Raw genomic sequence first — 18880 nt, 5'->3', positions numbered from 1 at the left:
TAGAGGAGGCAGGGGATATTTTTGCTAGTGTATCTGACTGCATATCCTTGGTCCAGCTGGAAACAGGGACTGAAGAGTATCTCATCTTCAGCAGAAAGGTTTGGGTGTGGGAGAGTGCCTGAACCAGTGCATGATTTTTCACTGTCTTAGAGACCAACAAAGCTTTGAGGATCTTGCATGAAGAACTAAGGCACTAACCAAAACTGGGTGTGCTGTTCACCTGGTGTAAATCACAGAAGATCTGCTGGAAAAAATAACATCCATATCAAACACATCATCACTTTTTTGCAAATACTGCAAAACTCCTTTCCCCAGCTAGTATTACTCATGCTAAGAAAATGTGTGATGTCCCAAGGACTGACTAATTTGGCATCCCGAGCTCCTAGCCCAGTATCTCTTCTGCCAGAACTTTTATATTATCAGTTCCATTCATTCCTACAGAAGGCTGATGGAGTGCGATAAAGCAGATGGCCGAAGTCCCAGACAAAGGCCAGGCAGAACAATTAATGACAAGCCAACAGCCTCACAAAGGGCATGGGCCTTGGATAATGCTGGCTCTGCAGGGCTGCTGACAATTGCATAAAACTGCTCCCCTCACAATGGAGAGATAAGATACAGTACTGTAATAAGAAAGCAATCATCACAAAATGCCGTCAATTATATAAAAGCTGCACCACTGGGGAACTGATTAAATATGCCCCAGTTGATGCCTCAACATACCTTGGCTGCACTTTTTGCTTGGCTTCTCATGACAAGTCAGGTTGGGCACTGAAGAGGCTGAGGCTCACCTACCCCAATTCTTTCATCAGTTTTTGGCTCGTGAAATTACACTGAATAATATGCTTATTCAGGTTTTTATATCTGTGCACCTATTTTATTACCTTTTATAATGCATACAGGGTCAGATCAGCTTGCAGCAGAACAAAGCTAATTACACCTTTCATTACCTAAATATAGCATAATGACAGAGTGTCATTCAAGTGTGGCATTGAGCTGAGAAACCTCATGGCAGGCTGGGACAATGATGGAGGATATTCAGCCCAACCTGAATTGCTGCCCATGCGGTGGGAGTGGGGCAGGGTTAATAGGCAGGTCACTACATAAATTACAGTATCATATTGAAATGGTGAACTGCTAACACTGTTCTCATCAGCAACTGTATCTTCCACAGTCAGTAACCTCCAGAGCCAGCGTTAACCTCTTCCATCCCTTCACTCATACAAAGTTTATGCACTTAGCTAGAAGACCTGGGGAGGAAACAACCCACTGATGAGCTCTGGAAGCATGCAGTGATGCTGCATTTCATGCTGAACCATTCACATTTTGGATGCTGTATGGGTGAAGTAGAACAGTTGATAGCCATTTCAGCTGTCACCCTACAATGGTGTGCTTGCAACACCATTCAGGGCTTATGCCCCCAGCACTTATCTTTGCAGGAAATTCTCCCCCTTGAGCACGAACTAGGCAATGGACAGAGACATGAGAGGCCCACAGTGTGGGCCCTGTCCCCAGCCAGGCTTTCTTAGCAAGGAAGTAATCCCTATCTCTGCCATGATCAGCTGCTGCTGAAACCTTTACTGTTTGCTGAATTTTGCCTCAGGTGACACAGAGAGTTTTCTTAAACCTTTGGTTGGAACCCACCACCTTAATGTCTCCATTATCCTTTAATGTCATGTGCAAATAGGGATGATGATTTGCTTTTAGCTTATTTCTTCACACATATTTTAATAAGAAGCTTCCCTAGTTTTTAATAAAGCAATGGTGAGAGCAAAGGCCAGCAAAAATAGTCTTCATAAAAATTATTGTCAAAAGCTATTTCATTTCTGCCAAAGCATGCAAATCACAGAAATTTTCTACTTTCCTTGGAGCGCTTCTGTTTTTCATCAAAACAAAAAAATGAGACAATTTAGTTTGCAGTTTTGTTAAGGAGTTGAAGAATGTTCATTCCAGTTTTCCAATGTTCATGCTGAAAATTTGTGCTAGGATGAATTTATTATTTTTTTTAACTTATCTTTTTGGCTGAAGAAAAAATATTTCTACAGAAAGTCACCGTTCCCTCCCTTTCAGTTTTTCTCTGAAACGTGAAAGGCATTGCTGGGCTGTCATTCCACTGCAGCGGTGCTGCCTACATGAAAAATCATTAGGGCCACAAACCTATGATGGGAGACTAATGAGTCTGCTTTATGCCTTGGATGAATTTCCAGCTACCAGGAAGAGAAACATATTCTTCAGTACTTCAAAAGCTTGGGCTGAAATTGACTTCATTTCTGAGAGATCTGTGAGAATGGAGTACATCCGCTTTTGATGGACTGATAGTTTTCTGACAGATCGGTTAAGTTGTGGCTTTCTTTTACCCTGGTTGCGTTATTGGTGTTGAAACAAGGTATTTCTCTGTTCCTGTGTTTCTAATGCTTTACTGGGAATTCCATGGAGTGTGCCTCCTCTGTTCACAAAGGTGTTGGTGAGATTCTTGAAAGAGCCCCAAATCCAGATGGATTATTTTCATTGTCATTGTCATCTGTGACAACAATTAATGTAACAGCATTATGTCTGTTTTTAGTGTTCATCAGAGTAATCTCATGATCACCACTTACATGGAGTTTTTGCTTCTTCTGGATGCTGCATCTTCATAGAGCTCTGTGTTAGTTGTTTGTTTGGATTCCTTCATATTATTGAATATGAAGCCAATTTCCTTTCTTATTAAAAAAAAAAAACAAAACAAAACAAAACTCCAGATGTCTCTTGCCAACACCTTTGCTTAGGAATGGGCACAAAGCAGCACTGAAGTCAATGCAAAGTTCCTCTACATTGTGGTTGTAGCATCAGGATCACCACAGGAGGAATTAAGTGAAGTAGTATATTTTGGAGGAGCTGAGTGCTTTGAACAAAGAGTAAGAAGTGTGTGATGGGACAAAAATTGACACCTGTTTTCCAAAACTTCAGTTTGGCACTCCAGCAGCTACTCACATCTGCAGGAGATGCCAGGGCCGTATCTCTGATCTGACCCAGCTCCAAGTGTTGCGCAAATCTGCCTGCTGCCAGCTTACTCCACATCTGAATTCTGCTTCTTTCTGTCTGTAGCATTGTGGTCCCCATCTCATTGAGCTTATATACTTAGGGAGTATCCTGCTGTAGGAAAGTAGGGTTTTATCTCCTGTGTTGACTGCTCTGTGAAAAACAGATTTGTTTTTCATTCATTCACCTCTGAGCTTCCTGAGTTTGGCAAAGAAAAGCATCACATATTTATCATGTGAACATCAGAATAGCTTCAGGGACCTCCTCAAATTATTACGTGTCAGGCCAGTCACTTGGGCACATTTTTACTGATAACAACAAAGTAAGGTCCCACCATGTGTCTCTGCAGGGTGAAGCTCTGCATCCTGCAAGCACAGCAGGCACCCTCCCATCAGGTTCCCTGTCCCTCCCTGTGCCCCAGCTGAGTGCTGCTCTGTGTGTTCCCACACTCCAGCACCCAGCTCCAGGGACACTTATTCTCCTACCTCTGTTTCAAACTGTGAGACTTTGTACTTGCTCTTGTGAAAGCCTGGCTGGATCAGGGGACACTGGTGAATTTGACAAGTTTTCACACTCACTTTCTGAGCTTTAAATCAGTAAGGAAAATCCCTGTGTTTCTGAAAACACACATACACTTTTTTTTTCTTCCTTTTTTCCCCCTTCCTTCCTTCTTTTCTTTCTTTCCTTTCTTCCTTTCCTTCCTTCCCTACCTTCCTTCTTTTTTTTTCTCTTGGTCTGCAAAAGCCTCCCAGCTTCTTTTTTTTTCGTTTCCCTTCCTGCTTTCACCTTCATCTTTCACAACTGTTGCAGTTACGTTTTCTGATGATAGCAGAAGTGACCCCCTGGGGTGACCTTGGAAGATTATTACATTAGCTGCAAATTTTGAACCCAGGCCAGCCAATACAGTAGGGATTGCAACTCCCATCCTTTAAGTGCAGCAGGATTAACGCTTGGCAACGTAAGTATGTTAAACCATTCTACAGACAGCAGTGACCATTCCTTTCTCTGCCTATCTTTGTATTGCTCCCTTTAAGATCAGTCAGGGAATAGAGCTTTGCTATTTATGTTGAGGTGGTGAAGGGGAAGAAAAAGACAGCATTCATGACAGTCGGGGCAGAACTGCATTAAATAAAGCCTCCATCTTTCATTCTTAAGCTCAGCTCCAGGTCCTTGATGAAGACAGATTTTTCAATTAGACAGGCAATGTTTGTTCTAATATTTTATATATGAACCGCTCAGCTGACATCTTACCCAGATTTATGAAGGATATTGAATACAAATGGGAGTTTTAATATAAATTTATTATTCAAATTTATCACATATTTCCGCAAATAAAAATTATGGTTGCCTCATAGAACACATTTTAAAAAAAAGAAAGGAGTTGATAAAGTTTCTTTCCAGACGGTGAATAACAATATTGTAAGCTAAGAAAGACATGTCATAATATAAATTATAACACACATGGAATACATTTCCCATTGAAGACAATATTTCTTTCTTACACAAATGTTGCACTCCTTCATTGAACTGAAAGGAAGTTCAGGAAGGTTGGCAAAACAAAGTAGCCCATTTTTAACACTGCACAGAACAAAGTGTATTCTGCTGCCAATTACCCTTAACTGAAAATGACTGTCACTTCTGGGAGATGCAGCCAAGGGTCATGGGTGGTATAAATGCACCCCAAAGAATAAGAAATGTCAAGTGACATTCACACTTCAGCTATTTAAAGAAAAGGATGAAGAGAATTTAGGGGAATAAAAGGCCATGCAACACCCGTGTTTTAGCTATGGGGAAATTACAGCAATTAATGTTAGGCCATTTATAGCACAGGTCCATACACTTTTCCTTTGCAGATGGCATACCTAATCTAGGAAGAGATTAATACAGCGGGAGTTTTCATCTGCAGTCAGACTGAGGAGGAAATAGTGGAAGTTTTTTTTTTTTTTCTTTTTTAAAATGAAACATTACAATGAAAGATTTATATATTTTGGTTTCTACAAACCAATGCATTTCATCTTCCTTATTCGGTTATGGCATTGCCATGGTTTAGCTGCATTTCCAGGTTCCTATATTTCATTTACGGTTCTCCTGTTTTCCATCCTTTTTTACTGGAAAACTTTATGAGATGTGAAAGGTGACCAAAACCTATCAGATTATTTTAAACTTCTCCACATTTACCATTGGTAAAAAAAGAGGGAGAACATGAAAGAACTTAAAAATCATTTAAGTGTTTCAAAAACTGAAAGAAAGTCCAAAATTTCATTAAAAAATTGATAGTCTTGACGTTTGTCTCTGGATTACTATTTTTTATTGAATTGTTTTAATGCACACATATATTTACAGGTTGTTGTGTCTGACGTACAGGTGCTTTCATGAGAAATTTCAGCCAGCTCTGCCCATGCTGTTACATTACTTGCTGCCCCAGAAAACCAAGCACCACGCAGACTCATGCAAAGACAAAAGGTCAAGTCTTACACTGCTGTGTGTAAGAATCAATGGTAGAGACTGGTGGGATACTCTTAGCATCAGAGCCTCTCACCCTGCTTAATTTCAATAGGGTATGGCAGGAGAGAGAGAGTTTATCTCACCTGATTATATCCACCTGCAGAGAATGATGCTCTGAACCATATGTTAAGTACCCTGGTGCTCCTGATGCAGAGAAATGGGATTAATAAAAAAAGCCTTGTCTCACCGGACATGAAGGCAGTTTGGAAAGTGAACCCAAATGTAGAGATATGCATTTGGCATGGTTCCATATTATTTTCCTATCAATAATTAGTTGTAACTCAAATTAATTATCAGGCCCAAAATTTATATCCTAACGAGTACAGATTTTAGGTCAAGTATTTTCTCTTTGCTGTTTTACATCTATGCTGTGTAGCACTACAAGGGAAGAATCTGTGCAAAGTCCTGGAGCTGCATACTTGGGTGCTCCTGGCCTGAAGGAGCTCTCTTGGCTGTCTCAGAGTGAGATTTTGGGAAAGCACATTGGTCTGGATGCTTTAGGGACCGTGTCTCTGAGCTCTGTATGCCCAAGCCAGTTCATTTTGGGGTTTAGATCTCCTAATTCAGTCAGAGGAAACTGCCAAAGCTCTTGGATGATCTAGGTACTATGTAAACATTGTTTTAGAAGATTCTGAAAGTCACATTTACCTTCAGTTTACAATTGTAGTTGGGTAAATAGCCTTAAAAATACCGCTTAAGGTGAGCAGCAGGGAGCTGAGCTGCACTTAGAAATACCTGTAACCCACAGAGCATGTGTTTGACTCAGAAGCACAAGAATATTCCTGGTGGTATTTAGGGACTTCAAATTAATTTCTACTGACTGTGCTATGTTTCATCATGTAGTTTTTGAACAGGAACCTCTTCTAATCTCAGTTACACCCATAATTCAGAGGAGGCTCTTTAGGCTGAGATGTGACATGTGATGTACAGCTGCAAAGCCAGACCTTCAACCCCAAGGTAACAGCACAGGAACAGCAGTAAGAGGATGAGAGATCTCCCTGCTGTTTGTTTTTACTCTGAAATGTGCTATATGGCACTGCAAGCAAATAGAAAGAGAGAAAGAAAGCAACAGGAGATTCAATGTATATATTGCCGAGTCCTTTAGTAGTCCAGTTTCTTCAGCTTACCCCACTAATGAATAGACCCTCTCCTCTTCCCATGGTCATGGTGGCTCCTTCCAGGTGCCCATACACCCTCTCCCAACAGCCCCACCATCCTTACCAGCCACATAATGGCTTACCTGGCAGAGTCTGGTTCCAGGGACCTCACATGGAAGGATGATTCGTAAAAGAACCCTTGCTTGTTTTACCCATCACCTCTAATAACCTCAGCAGATGCAAGGTGTGACATGTTTATTCACATTAGGACATCCTGAGTGAATTCTCGACAGCATAAGGCACTCTGTTCAGTTGGAGCATTTCAGTTGGCAGCCATTTGCCATCCAAATAACATTTTCCTGTCTTCAGTTTTCCAGGAAAGACCAGAGGCTGAGATCAGCAATAGAATCTGCCTTATGTCCCTCTAAGCACAGGGCCAGATGCTGCTTTGTGTTGTTTGTCTGCCTGTAAAACCCCAGCCATGGAGAGCAATGTTCCTGCTTTGCAACTACATCGTTCCAGTACTGGATGAATGGTCTTCAAAGCTGTGGGGCATCAAATGTTTTGCCAGGCAGCTCATCTGCATACTTTCTTTCATGTCCATAAAATCCATTGTCAATGTAGCTCTGGCAAATTACCCCATAAATGTTCCAGCTAGGTCAATAAATTACTTTGGCCTTAAAGAGCTTATCATGCTTGGTGTAATAACTAGGACTATAGTCTCTTTTTTTTTTTTCCTATTAAAATAGTCAGAGTATTATTTATATGACTGGGACTGAACTATGCCTGAACCGTGAAGGAAGCACTATGCTATAAATAAAGCATGTTTTACTGTCCAGAGACTTTAAACCTAGTTCGGAACATGTTGGTGTCTGCATAAGCCGTCGAACTTTGCTTACTCTCTACTCCAAACAAGCAGAGGGTGGACTGACATAGTGTATCTAGAAATGCTAATACACAGCAATCTCCTGTGCAGATAGCATGAGAGGTTCTGAGGGCACTTTTCATTCTGAAATGTCAGTGAGTGGACAATAGCACATTACAGGATCACTGGAGCTAAGCAGGGACTGCTGAATTTTGTTGTGTGCTTTCTTATGTATGTATTTTATTATGTCACCTAGGTTGATCTGTAACTGATTTGGAAGGAAAAGGAATTTTATTTCTGCAAACATTAAGGAAAAATCATCAACATTTTTAAAGGAGATAGTTCTGAAGCTGACACTTTTTTATGGGTTGAAAATATCAAATTGGGTCAAATATGTAAAACAATAGCATATCTTTTTCTCAAAATGAGCACTTCCATCAATCCTGTTTCTTTTTAATATTATGTACTACTTTAATGGGAGGCCACTTTAAAATGTTTTCATTTATTCATTTGCGTGAAACCAGCATTTCAAAGGGAGATTTTCTGAGACACCCAAAGCACAATCCACAGACCAAATCCTGCTTCGTACCTAAGAAAGCAGTCAGGGCAGGCAGGAGGTCCCCTATAGTGCCCTGGCTCACTCCCTGCTCTCATTAGAAACAGCTGCACTTGCTGTGCAAGGAGCCACCCATGCACCCACCCACACACCACAGGTGCAGGGTACTCACCTCCCTGCTAAGCAGCACTTAGGCAAAAGCCATAGTAACTAGCTGTAGTGCTGTGCCTTTAGAACAAATGTCTGGGGTTTATCCCAGCAGAACAAATACTGCTAACTAGATTTGTAGTTTGTCCAGCAGCTGATCTCATAGTCGAGAAATCATCACATGCAGAGTAAACTTCGTCTACAGGTGGCACAGCTCAAGGCTGATGGCCAGTGGGAATGCTGGGAGAGTGTGCCACTGATTAGACCATCTGTGAGAGGAGCCTTTTGTGTTTTAAAGGTGAGGGTGAAGTTCCACGCTGTCCATATTGCTGTTAAATCTTCTTGCGTGGAGTTGATGGTGGTGCTTGAAGTATCATGCTGCTGTGGGGATATTCTGCCTGAGGCTTGGGGGGGGCGGCAGGTAAGACATGATATAACCTTGGCAGGTGTCTTTGTTACATGTAAGTTTTAGAACAGGTGGTAATTCGGTGACAAAACAGTAGTAGTAAAGGGGTTTTTGTTTGGTTGTGCTTGCCATGAGCCTTGTTTCAGCTGCTGTAAGGAGTATGGGTGATCTGGTGCAGGTGGTGTGGGCTCTAGAAGTATGGCCTGTAGTGTTTGGCTGTTAGCTTTCCTGCAGCATTGAGCAATGGGGAGGCTTGTGCAGCTAAACACAGGGTTTCTCACAGTGTTCCTGGAGATAATAGAACTATATGCTGTGTGTGTACATAATATGACAATACAACAATACTGACTAGGTTTGCCTGTCTGAGGGATATGTCCTGCTGTGCCTGTGTAAGTAGTATAAGAAATGGCATGGGGCTGAGCTTTGAGTTATTCCTTTGTCCTGTAACACCTTGTCTCCTGCAGTGAATATGCTGTAATGAGTCCTAGGAGGGCTGAGGCTTGCTGTGTTTTCCACCTGCTGTTTCTTCTTTGCCATCAAGCAAATTGTTCTCTGTGGTTTATTCCTGTATTACTAAGGTGGCATCTAAGATGCATTTCTCAGCGTTTTTTTCTCTTGTCTACTTAAGTCTTAAGGTCACTTGTTACTCAGTGTTTGCTCTGTGATACTGTGCTATGCACTCATTCAAGGGGGGATTTAGGTGACTGTACTAGCAGCAAACAGTAAGTGTTCATCATTCACTGAGAATTACTCTTGTCCTTTTAGCTTCCTTTAGAAAGACTGGAAAAACATGTAACTTGTAGGAGCACTGGTATGTTGTTGTTTCGTTTATTTTGTTTTATCCATTAAAAAAAAATAGTCTTGGAAAATGGCTTAACAGGAGTGGATAACTTGAATCTGAATAGAAGTATGTTACACAAGTGAAAAGTTTTACAGATGTCATCCCAAAGCATGCATGTTTTGTTACTGAATGCATTAGGCTTTTGGCATCTTTAAGAACCATCTCTGTTCCAAGCATGACTTGCAATTGCACAGAGCTTTTACTGCAACCTCTTTAGGCCACAACCTACAGGTGAAACTGGGTGTTTGGTCATGCTGTTTGTGCTTCCTGTGTTAACAACACGTAGCTGGGAGACTTTGTGTTTGGACAGTACTGATGCACATAGTTTAAGACTTGCTTTTCTGGTTTTGTTTTGTTTTTTTCTTAACATGAGATGTGAAGAAAAAGCTTAGCCATGTGGGTTTGGTAGTCTGCAATGCTTAGAAGCATCACTGCTGTTCAGTTCAGACTGGGTGTAAAAGGAGCTGTGGTGTATTTCTTGCCATTGCTTTACTAGGTCAAAGACTGATAAACTGCTACCAATGCAATTCAGCAATTCCTCTTATCAGATTTTAATTAAGTGTAGTTCTGAAGAGCATGAGAATGTCCCTGAATAGTGAAACTATTTCAGTGCACAGGAACGTGTTTTCTGGTTCTATATGTGAGCATTCCAGCACCTCCTGCCTTGCGAGATGAACTCTGATTCTGCATGTTCTTACCTGCACGTGTGTTGGGCTAAGGTGATTATATATGAAGCTGGTCTTAGGAGTTGTTGATTATAAACACACCGAACTTTTTTTGACTTAAGGCCTGAACACTACAAAAGAAGTCAGGTTTGGAGAAAATCATTTGAGCAATATGAACTCACTAAGGCAGTTTTTACAGGTGGGGCTTCTAATTATTTGTAAACAAAACCAGACAACACGTCTGTTCAAGTATGCATTAAATAAAAAAGATTTGTCTGTGATTGCACAGTTGGTGATATTTAGCTGTGGCTTTGGTAACTAGAAATTACGTTTTCTTCAATCAAATAACATCTAGATTCTTCAGTGAGAGGCAGCTGTCCTCTTTGAGGCTTGCTGCTATCTTGTCTGAATTAGGTGTTCTCCAATCACAGAAATGTGATGGAAGCACTTGCTTATGTCTTGTGATTTAGATGCTGGATTATGTATATTATCTGTCAATGCTACTCATATTAAATCAGGCCTGATCATTTGCCTTTTCATTTCAAGTACTCAAGATCACAATGACTTGGGTATTTTCTGTGTTGTGCCATCATATTTGGAACTGGGTTGCGCTGGAGAAAACTTTATTCTGCAAACCTTGAAGAAACTGTGTGCTTGGCTACCACTTGTCCTGTCTCTGTAAACAAAACTGAACTCTTTTCTATCTGTGCTGCTCTACAGTGGAGGAGCAGATAGTGGTTCTTCCCAGAGAAAGCTCTCACCTGAGGCTGGTCCTGAATGAATGCTTCCCTATGTGTCCTCAGCAGTGGATATGGTTATGACTTAACCACTTACTTGAGAGAAAGTATTTTGATTTTTTTTTTTTTTTTAAACAAGTAGCAAAACAATATGTCAAAATTACATGCTCTGATTGACTCACTGAACTAGTTCTCATTCGCTTTAGCAGGTTATGGATAGAAGCCCATGGAGGAGGTGTTGGTGTTTTGGGTGGTTTTCGTTTGTTGTTTTTTTTTCCTTAGAGGTTTATGAACTCATTTTTCAGCACTTTCTCAATCTCTGAATTCATGCACAGGTAGTACCATGGAATTGTTCTGTAACACTGTGGATAGATTAATTGCCTTGGTTTCACTTCCTTTTACTATTCTTTTCAGTATCTTTTTTTCTGAGCATCTCTTCTATCTGTTCTTTTCAGTTGCCATTGTGTTGTCAGAAGATACTTTCACAAGACAATGAGTCACCCAGCCCTTGTAGTGATTAACCATATTTGTTTTCAAAAAGTGTTCAGCAAAGCTCCCCCACAACAAGCAGCGTAATCCAGGTCCTGGTAACACAGGAGTTGTTCCATATTATCAGATTTCTTTCTTTCCACTTGATTTTGAGCAATGCATTTTAGAGTCCTTCAACCTGTTCACCTCCCCTGGGCTCAAGGGCTGATTGTGGGGGGGAAAATGTTGCAGCTCTGGAGAGGTCATTGATCTCTGACAAGTGGCTCTGAACAGACCTGGGAGGGTAGAACAGGATCCGGTATTGGGTTGCTGCCCTCACATACAAAAATGTAACGGGTGAAATCCCAGACCTGCCTGAAGTCTGTGGGAGTTTTGCCATGGACTTCAACAGAGCCAGGATTCCACCCAGTATATTTCCCAGCCTCCTGCTGCACAAGTGTGCGAGGTCAGTCTCTCAGCTGGTTGCGCCACGCCACAGTCTGGAAGCCATTTACTCAGTCTGGTGGAATTGCTCCTTTTTCTCAGTAATGAAATTCAGTGGGAAGCCTTGCCTGCATTTTCATGGGTAGGAACCAGCTCTTGGCTGATGAGCATGGCTCCCACTGCACACAGGGAGGGCGGACTCAGACTGGTGAGGTGTTTTGCTTCTTGCAGAATGCTTGTCCCAGTAGGCTTGGTTGTTTTTGTTTTTTATTTCTAACAACTATTTTTGGAACCTGTTACATGCAGAGAATAAGAATTTGACCTTAACTTTAGCAGAGTATGTTGCATGTATAAACCTTTCATGTTTTTTGTTACTATTATTCTTACAGAGAGGCTTAATCCAAAAGAACTTGGATCCTAGGATTTGGATGCAGCTGTAAGATAAAGATATGGCTTGGGATGGGAGTGTTGATCCTTCTTACCCCATGAACTGTAATTAGCTGATACTTTCCTCACTGTGCTGATGTTCATTGGTGGCTCATTTGTAGTGCCATTGTCCAGGTCTACTTGTGGATTTCTCATTGAAAATTCAGTTTAAAATATTGTTACTTTGACCAAGAAACTAGAATCAAACTAAACCAACAAAAACAGGAAAATTCACTCTGAATTTCTGGGATGAGAGCCAGTTCTTAGCCACATGTTGTAACTGCATTATTTATGTCCTTATTTATTGAATACATTGGCACCTAGAGTTCCCCATCTCTGCCTGAGACCCTGCTGCAGTACATGGGAGAAACATAGTAAGTCCTTTGCCCTGAAGACTTTACAAGATGCAACACATGCACAAAAGAAATCCCACTATAAATCCCATTTTACATAGCAGGAACTGAGACTTGCTGTTTCCAAGATTGCACGCAGATGGGAGGGCAGTGGAAAACCCGGGGTGCTTTAGAGACTGTTACAGCTGCAATACTTCTCGCTCTCTCTCATCTCTTTTCATTAATAAATCTCTTCAGTTTTTCCCTTGTATCCTACTCTCCATTGTCAGAAGCAGTGCCACCTCTGGCACTGTGGCTGAGAGGATTAAGGGAAGGGCCTCATCCCATTCTGTGTTTCCCTAGCTTCAGTGGTTGAGGGAAAATGTTAGTATTACATAAAAATAGTTTCTGGATTTGAAGCTAATTTATTTCAGTTGGACTTCTACTATGTTGCAAAGTAAAAAAGGACACCAGCTATTGCAGATTGCAATTTGGAATCATATTTCCTATTGCTCAGGTACCAGTGATTTCTTTTCCTCCCTGAGGCTTTCAATCTCTTTCAGCCCAAACTAGTAACATACAAACTTGGGTTTCCCCTAATAGTGAAACGCAATACTAAATTGAGAAGCTTCTTGAAAGGCTTGTAAGGGAAGTGCACAAACATCTGGTTGACATTTAATCTAGAAATGTCAAGTCTCAGCATTTCCAACCCAGCCTGACAGTTCCTTGGGTTGAACACCAGAACTGCTTATTGAAAAAATACAGGGAAGAGGTAGATCAGAAAACAAATATTAAATTGGAAAAACATTCACACACAAGAAAAGCATTCACTGAAAAGAGCAGAGCATAAGCTTTCCTTTTTCTATCTGTAGAAATCTTGTGCATTCTTGATTGTAATCGGCATGCCTCTAAAGGAAGGTAGTTTGCTGTGAAGAAAGCTGGGCTTAGGCTTTTGTGCTAAGGTGAAGTGACCTCCTTTAATCCTTCTGTAATTTGGGTAAGTCAAACTGTACGTCAGCTGGCCAGATCAGACCCTAGGGCTGGGCAGACCAGCAGAAGATCCTCAAATATTTTCTGCTGCATTTGTGTGCTCGGTACCATGGTGTGCTCCTGTCCCTTAAGGTCCTATTTCCTTGGAGTGCACTAGTTTTATCTTAATAGATTTATTGAGAAGCGGTGTTTGTTTTCCCCTGTCTCTTGGGTTGTCCAAACCCAGCCAACAGCACTGTGCATCTCTCAGAATTCCAGCCATTGGTGCTTCCTGTCATCTGGCTGTGCGTTTCTTGATATGAGTAACTGGTACATAATGCTTTGCTCAGCTCTTCTGAGAAGAATTTGGGCCAAAGAGATGCCCAAATCCTGGAAAACCTCAGTCTTCAATGCATATTAAAATCCCAGTTGAATCAATGGAAACTTAAGTATGTGCTTTCAAGACCTGGCATGGATACAGAATGTCAGGGTTAAGGTCATGTTGAACCGCTCAGTAAGACAGTATTTTTCTAAATAAATGTAAGAGATGTAAAAAATGAAAGCAAGGAGAACACATCTCCTAGGAAGTTGTGTGTTTTCTAGGGGGAGTTGAGGGGTTTTGTGGTGGTGGGTTTTTGTGGGGGTTTGGCTTTTTTTTTTTTTTAATTGAAAAAAATTTTAAGGCCAACTATTTTTATTATCTATTACTCTCAAATGTATTCTTTTAACTTTTGCTTTCTCACTTAGTGGCTCTCAACGTCTTTAATTCTTTCTAATCTACTTCACCTTCAAGAAAAACAAGCAGATGCTGACATGTTATTCCAGATGAGATTTCACCATCTGCCTGTGAAATAATAAAGTTTGTTACCTTATTGTCCTCACCTCACATTCTCATGGCTTTTTTTCATCCCTGCTTGCGAATGTGCCACTTTCCCTGTAGGCAGGGATTCCTTGCTCCTGCTGATTTTTGACTCCACTGTGTGTGTTGCTTCAATCCACCTAGTGTCCTATATCTGCCTTAAACTGGGAGCAGATCTCCTATTCTGCACCCATCTTCCTTTAGAATGTCCTACTGCTTAATAGTGTGTCTTGGTTCTGAGTGAATGAAACAATTGCATGCTGTAGTTTTCTTCTGCTCATGTCAATGGTGCATGCTGCAAACTATGTCCCAGGGCATAATGTTCTTTAGCTCCTTATGTTCAGCTATGGTAAAAACAGCAAACAGGTTCCTTTCTAGATCTGATGTGTGTTCTTTTTATTGGAATTGGTGATCCAGTACCCACTTCAGCAAAACTCATGACTCAGAGCATTTCATTTATGCAGGGTTAAAACAGAGGTCATTACAAATGTACCCAAGAGGCCAAGACTTGTTTAAATACACGTTAAAGGATGTAATGTTTGAGGGAAGTGTAGTTAAACTATTCAAATCTGATAGGAGACTGTCACTGTAGGTTTTTAAAGTATTCCTTGGGCTTCCAGAGTATTTGTTTATTGGCTGATCGATAAACAGGCTTGGTTTTGCTCTAGCAGAAATGGTGAGGTAGAGAGGGATGGAGGGGGAATGAAAACAGTTATTTCAGGAAACAGTTTCATGTAAGCTCAGCTTGTAGGAATTGCAATGAAAAGTTCACATGACTGGAAGGCAAAAGCTTCTGGCTGCATGCCAAACTGGGAAATGAACAGTTTTCTGTAGGAGCTTAACCCCATTTGTGGATGGGAGGAGTAGCTGTCGGGGAGATAAGCATGTACTCTCTGCACCCTCCTGAGTGCGCGTCTTCATTCTGAACCCACATCACCACCTCCTCCTCCCAAGGAGGCTGAGCTGAAGAAGATGATCCCAAAGGGTATGGTTTTGCATTGCTATTTGGGGCTGCTTTCTCTAGTGGAGATGCACTTTTGAAAAAGTTGCTCAAGGACAAATAATCCAGGGGCTTATTTAACTATTTGAGTGTGACCCTTTCCAGGTGTTCCAGAAAACAGCAGGCTGTGTTGTGCCATTGGACAGCCCCATTCAACTGATGCTATCACAGCCCCAAGGTGCTCCAGCACCCTGAACCAGAGCCAACAGAACTGTTGGGATGATGTTGCCAGGTCTGTACAAAGTCAAACCTTTCCCTGGTCACTATCATCACGTAGTACGTGTGGCATCCTATTCCTGCTTTAGCAAAGAGAGAGAAAATTTGAAATTGCTGGAGAACAGAGGGGGCATTCTTTCTCTTTGTCCCCTGGAGGATATATCATTTAATTTAGATACAAAGGCTGTTAAAATCAAAAGATTAAATTGGAAAGCTACTTGATGTATAACGGCCTCCAGCAAATATGAGGGGAAATCTCAAATGTTTTTAATCTTTCAATCCTTGGTGGGACAGGAACAAAAGAAAAACTGAAATTAACTTTATGCATGAAATTCAGTTTGCATTTAAAATTTTCACTTTGGGAATTTTGTTTTTGTTAACCTCTCAAAATTATTGCTTTAAGTCGAAGCTCCAAATGGAAAGGAATTAGAAGCTGGTTACAGAACATTCAGAAAATGGTTTTTTGTGTGTGTTTTCTTGGCTTTTTTTTTTTTTTTCTGTTATCAGTAACTTATTGAAAAAGTATTCCCAAAAGAGGCTGAGTGGGTGGGAATGTATTTACACACTTTTCAACTTCCACATGAAACAAGTGTGACTTTCAGCTAGTGATACTCTAGCTCTTGGACTGGAAACAGTTTTGCTTTTTTGCCCTGGATTTCATGTATCTGTTAATACAGGAATCCATCTGACAGGTTCAAGCTATAAAATACATTTAGATTCAAGTTTTAATTTTGAGATTTTTGCATGCATTTTGATAGGGAACTGGGTCGAGCCCCAAGCAATATCTGCTACATGGAAGTATTTGTGGGTGTGTATCCAGGAACATAGGGCTGAACTGTAGCAGGACTCCTCAGTTTGAAGCTGCATGTTGAGCAAGCTTGGAAGTCCAGGGGTTTACTCAAGTAAGATACCAATTTCATAGATCAGAAGCATTCGTAGTTTGGCATCCAGCTGTGGTGGAAAGTCATGGAGAACTGGTTGCCTGCCTGCCCTTTGACACTGAAATTGTATTCCAAAATAACTGAATTCAAAAGCTTGTAAGTTTGGACATGAAGATTGTAATGATTTTGGCCAAGGTCTCTCATAATGAAGAAACCAAAGAATGTCCTTAGTGCAAAAGGTAGGATTAGAAAGTAATTTCTCAAGATGTTGCAGTTAGTTGCTGCATCAGCATTTGGTTCATAGCAAAGTGAGCCTCAGGATGTGTGCTTGTCCTGCACAAAGCACTATTTTTTTTTCCCCCCTGCATCTACAGGAACTATTGGTTCCCAGTGAATCTGGGAAATGCAAATTCTTTACCAGCAGAGAATCTCATTCCTGCCCTTCTGTGTATATCCGGTTTTGTCATAAGCCAATTGTAGTACATCATCAGGTACTTTTTCCTCTCTTTCACTGTATATGCTGGTTAATTTACAGATACCTCAAGAAAGTGCTTTAGGGCAAGGTTATTGAGTATGTTTTGGTTTGTGAATCTTCTGAAATGTACAGGCCGTGGGTACTTCTAGAAACATCAACTATTGTTGAACAGCCTACATAGGCTTGCTTTTTTAGTCTCCATGTGAACCCTGTAGCTGAGTTCATGGATGCAGACCCTGGCTCAAAAGCTGCTGCTACAAAGCTGTGATATGAGATGCTAACCTGGCAGCATGAGGGGTTCTCTAGGAGTCTGCCCACCTGAGCACACCACACTTTGCAGAACAGCTTGCGTAAATGATTCCGGAAATATAGGTTGAATATTATAAATACTGCTCCAAGAATGTGCCGAGACTTTTTGATGCTGAAACTGGTGCAAAGCTGCAGATGCACTGCTTAGGTCATGCTTGTGCCTGCTTTAAGTAATCAGAGCTGCTCTGCAGCAGCTGAAAAAATGAGTTTTCATAAATGAAGAAGAATGAAGAATTAGACCTTTTGGCTACCTTCACAGCTAAACTGTCTTTCAGAAATCCCTGGCTGAAATTCTGAATATAAGCGATGCTAGGACTTCATATAGCACTTGGGCATGTCTTTTAAATGCACAGATAGTTGTTTGTAGTAGAGGAGCCCCCACGCGTTTTCACACTTGTATGTAAAATTTCCACCCCTTTAGCAGTGATTAGACTCATGCTGTTTGACAACACGCACAAGCACAAAGTCACTGCATACTGTGCAAAACTGATCGGGGATGCTGTTTGTGTCTGGTGGAACGTATTTAATCATTTTCCCAAAGATATCCCTGTGATATGAATGGTAACAGGATGTTTATAACAGAGATAAGGCTGGGATGAAATCCTATCCCTCTCTGGGAGCTAATAAAAGCAAAGATTTGGAATTAAGTATCACTTTCTCTGAGCTGCACACTAACGAGGAAATGGGGTCAGAAGGGCAAGCTGCAACATTGTAGGCACTTTATCTAAAACATAAACATTACTAGAGTGCATTCTGACCAAATTAACTCTCTCAGATCTGCAATGTTAGCATTCCTGTAGTACTTAAGCCTGCCAGCTTTACTGCTCCTCTGACTGAGGGTTGAACTCCAAGTTGGGGCTGACACTTGCAAATAGGGCTCTTGGTGGGGAAGGTCATTGAATTATGCAATTAAATTTCTTCCAAAGGAATGCCAATGAAAAGGAGAGAAGGGAATTTAAAAAAAAAAAAAAAAAAAAAAAAAAAAAAAGGTGATGGCAGTGTGGAAAGAATCTCTGCAGAGCCAGAGAGAAATCTACTCCACTTGGATGTGCGCAAAATCCTGAAAAGTAAAGCTTTCTTTGCACAAGCAGTAAAAACAGAAGGCTTTGCTCTTTACTGTTCACTGCAGAGCGCTTGGATCAGGAAGGTTGGTTTGAAATCCCAGCCCTCTTAAGTCCAAAGTGAGCTGTTTGATTTCGAGCTGGGTGTTTTGTTCCTGTGCGATGCCAAGAGTGTCTTAAAATCAGAATGCAGCTTAAAGGGGAAAGCAGTTTGTCAAGGTAGTTGGGCAGCTATTCTAGGTCAAAATCTTTCTCGTTTCTTGAAAGGCATTGTGATTCTTGTAAGAGCTGCTCACAGATGATCAAACCAAAAGCTAGATACCATTGTTCCAGGCATCACCCAGACGTCTCATCACAAAAGGCAGAAAGGACGGGAAGCACATGCTATCTCTGTACTTGCCACAAGGGATCGGTGGAGCTGATGCTATCTCCGCTGTGAGAAGAACAGCAAAGGCCTGGAAAGAGAAGGAAGGTATGAAGGGAGGAATGTGATATTAAAATTAGCACCTCCTAAAGATCAGACAAGCCCTTGGGAGCAAAATTACTTCTCTGCTCCCTTCCCAGAGCAGAGGAGAGCAGTATGTGCCCCACACCGTTCTGTGGAGC

At 41.2% G+C, this 18880-nt stretch overlaps 1 long non-coding RNA gene across 10 annotated transcripts in view; it reads left to right on the top strand.

The window, feature by feature from the left end:
• LOC122157305 overlaps positions 1-18880 on the top strand; it is a 302268-nt gene that overhangs the window by 201084 nt on the left and 82304 nt on the right. Inside the window, exons 4-5 of one of the 10 annotated variants that reach the window (XR_006167835.1) lie at positions 15438-15564; positions 18608-18746. The exons of 8 other annotated variants lie outside the window; for them this stretch is intronic. This is a non-coding gene — a long non-coding RNA (uncharacterized LOC122157305). The remainder of the gene's footprint in view (positions 1-15437; positions 15565-18607; positions 18747-18880) is intronic. One more of the 10 variants, XR_006167836.1, reaches the window with a different exon arrangement.

This window comes from Centrocercus urophasianus, unplaced genomic scaffold (assembly GCF_019232065.1).
Source record: "Centrocercus urophasianus isolate 14NV4802_14NV808 unplaced genomic scaffold, USGS_Curo_1.0 seq_10, whole genome shotgun sequence".
Classification (NCBI taxonomy): domain Eukaryota; kingdom Metazoa; phylum Chordata; class Aves; order Galliformes; family Phasianidae; genus Centrocercus; species Centrocercus urophasianus.
The sequence above is the reverse complement of the archived record's forward strand: the minus strand, read 5'-3'. Positions and strand labels throughout refer to the sequence as shown.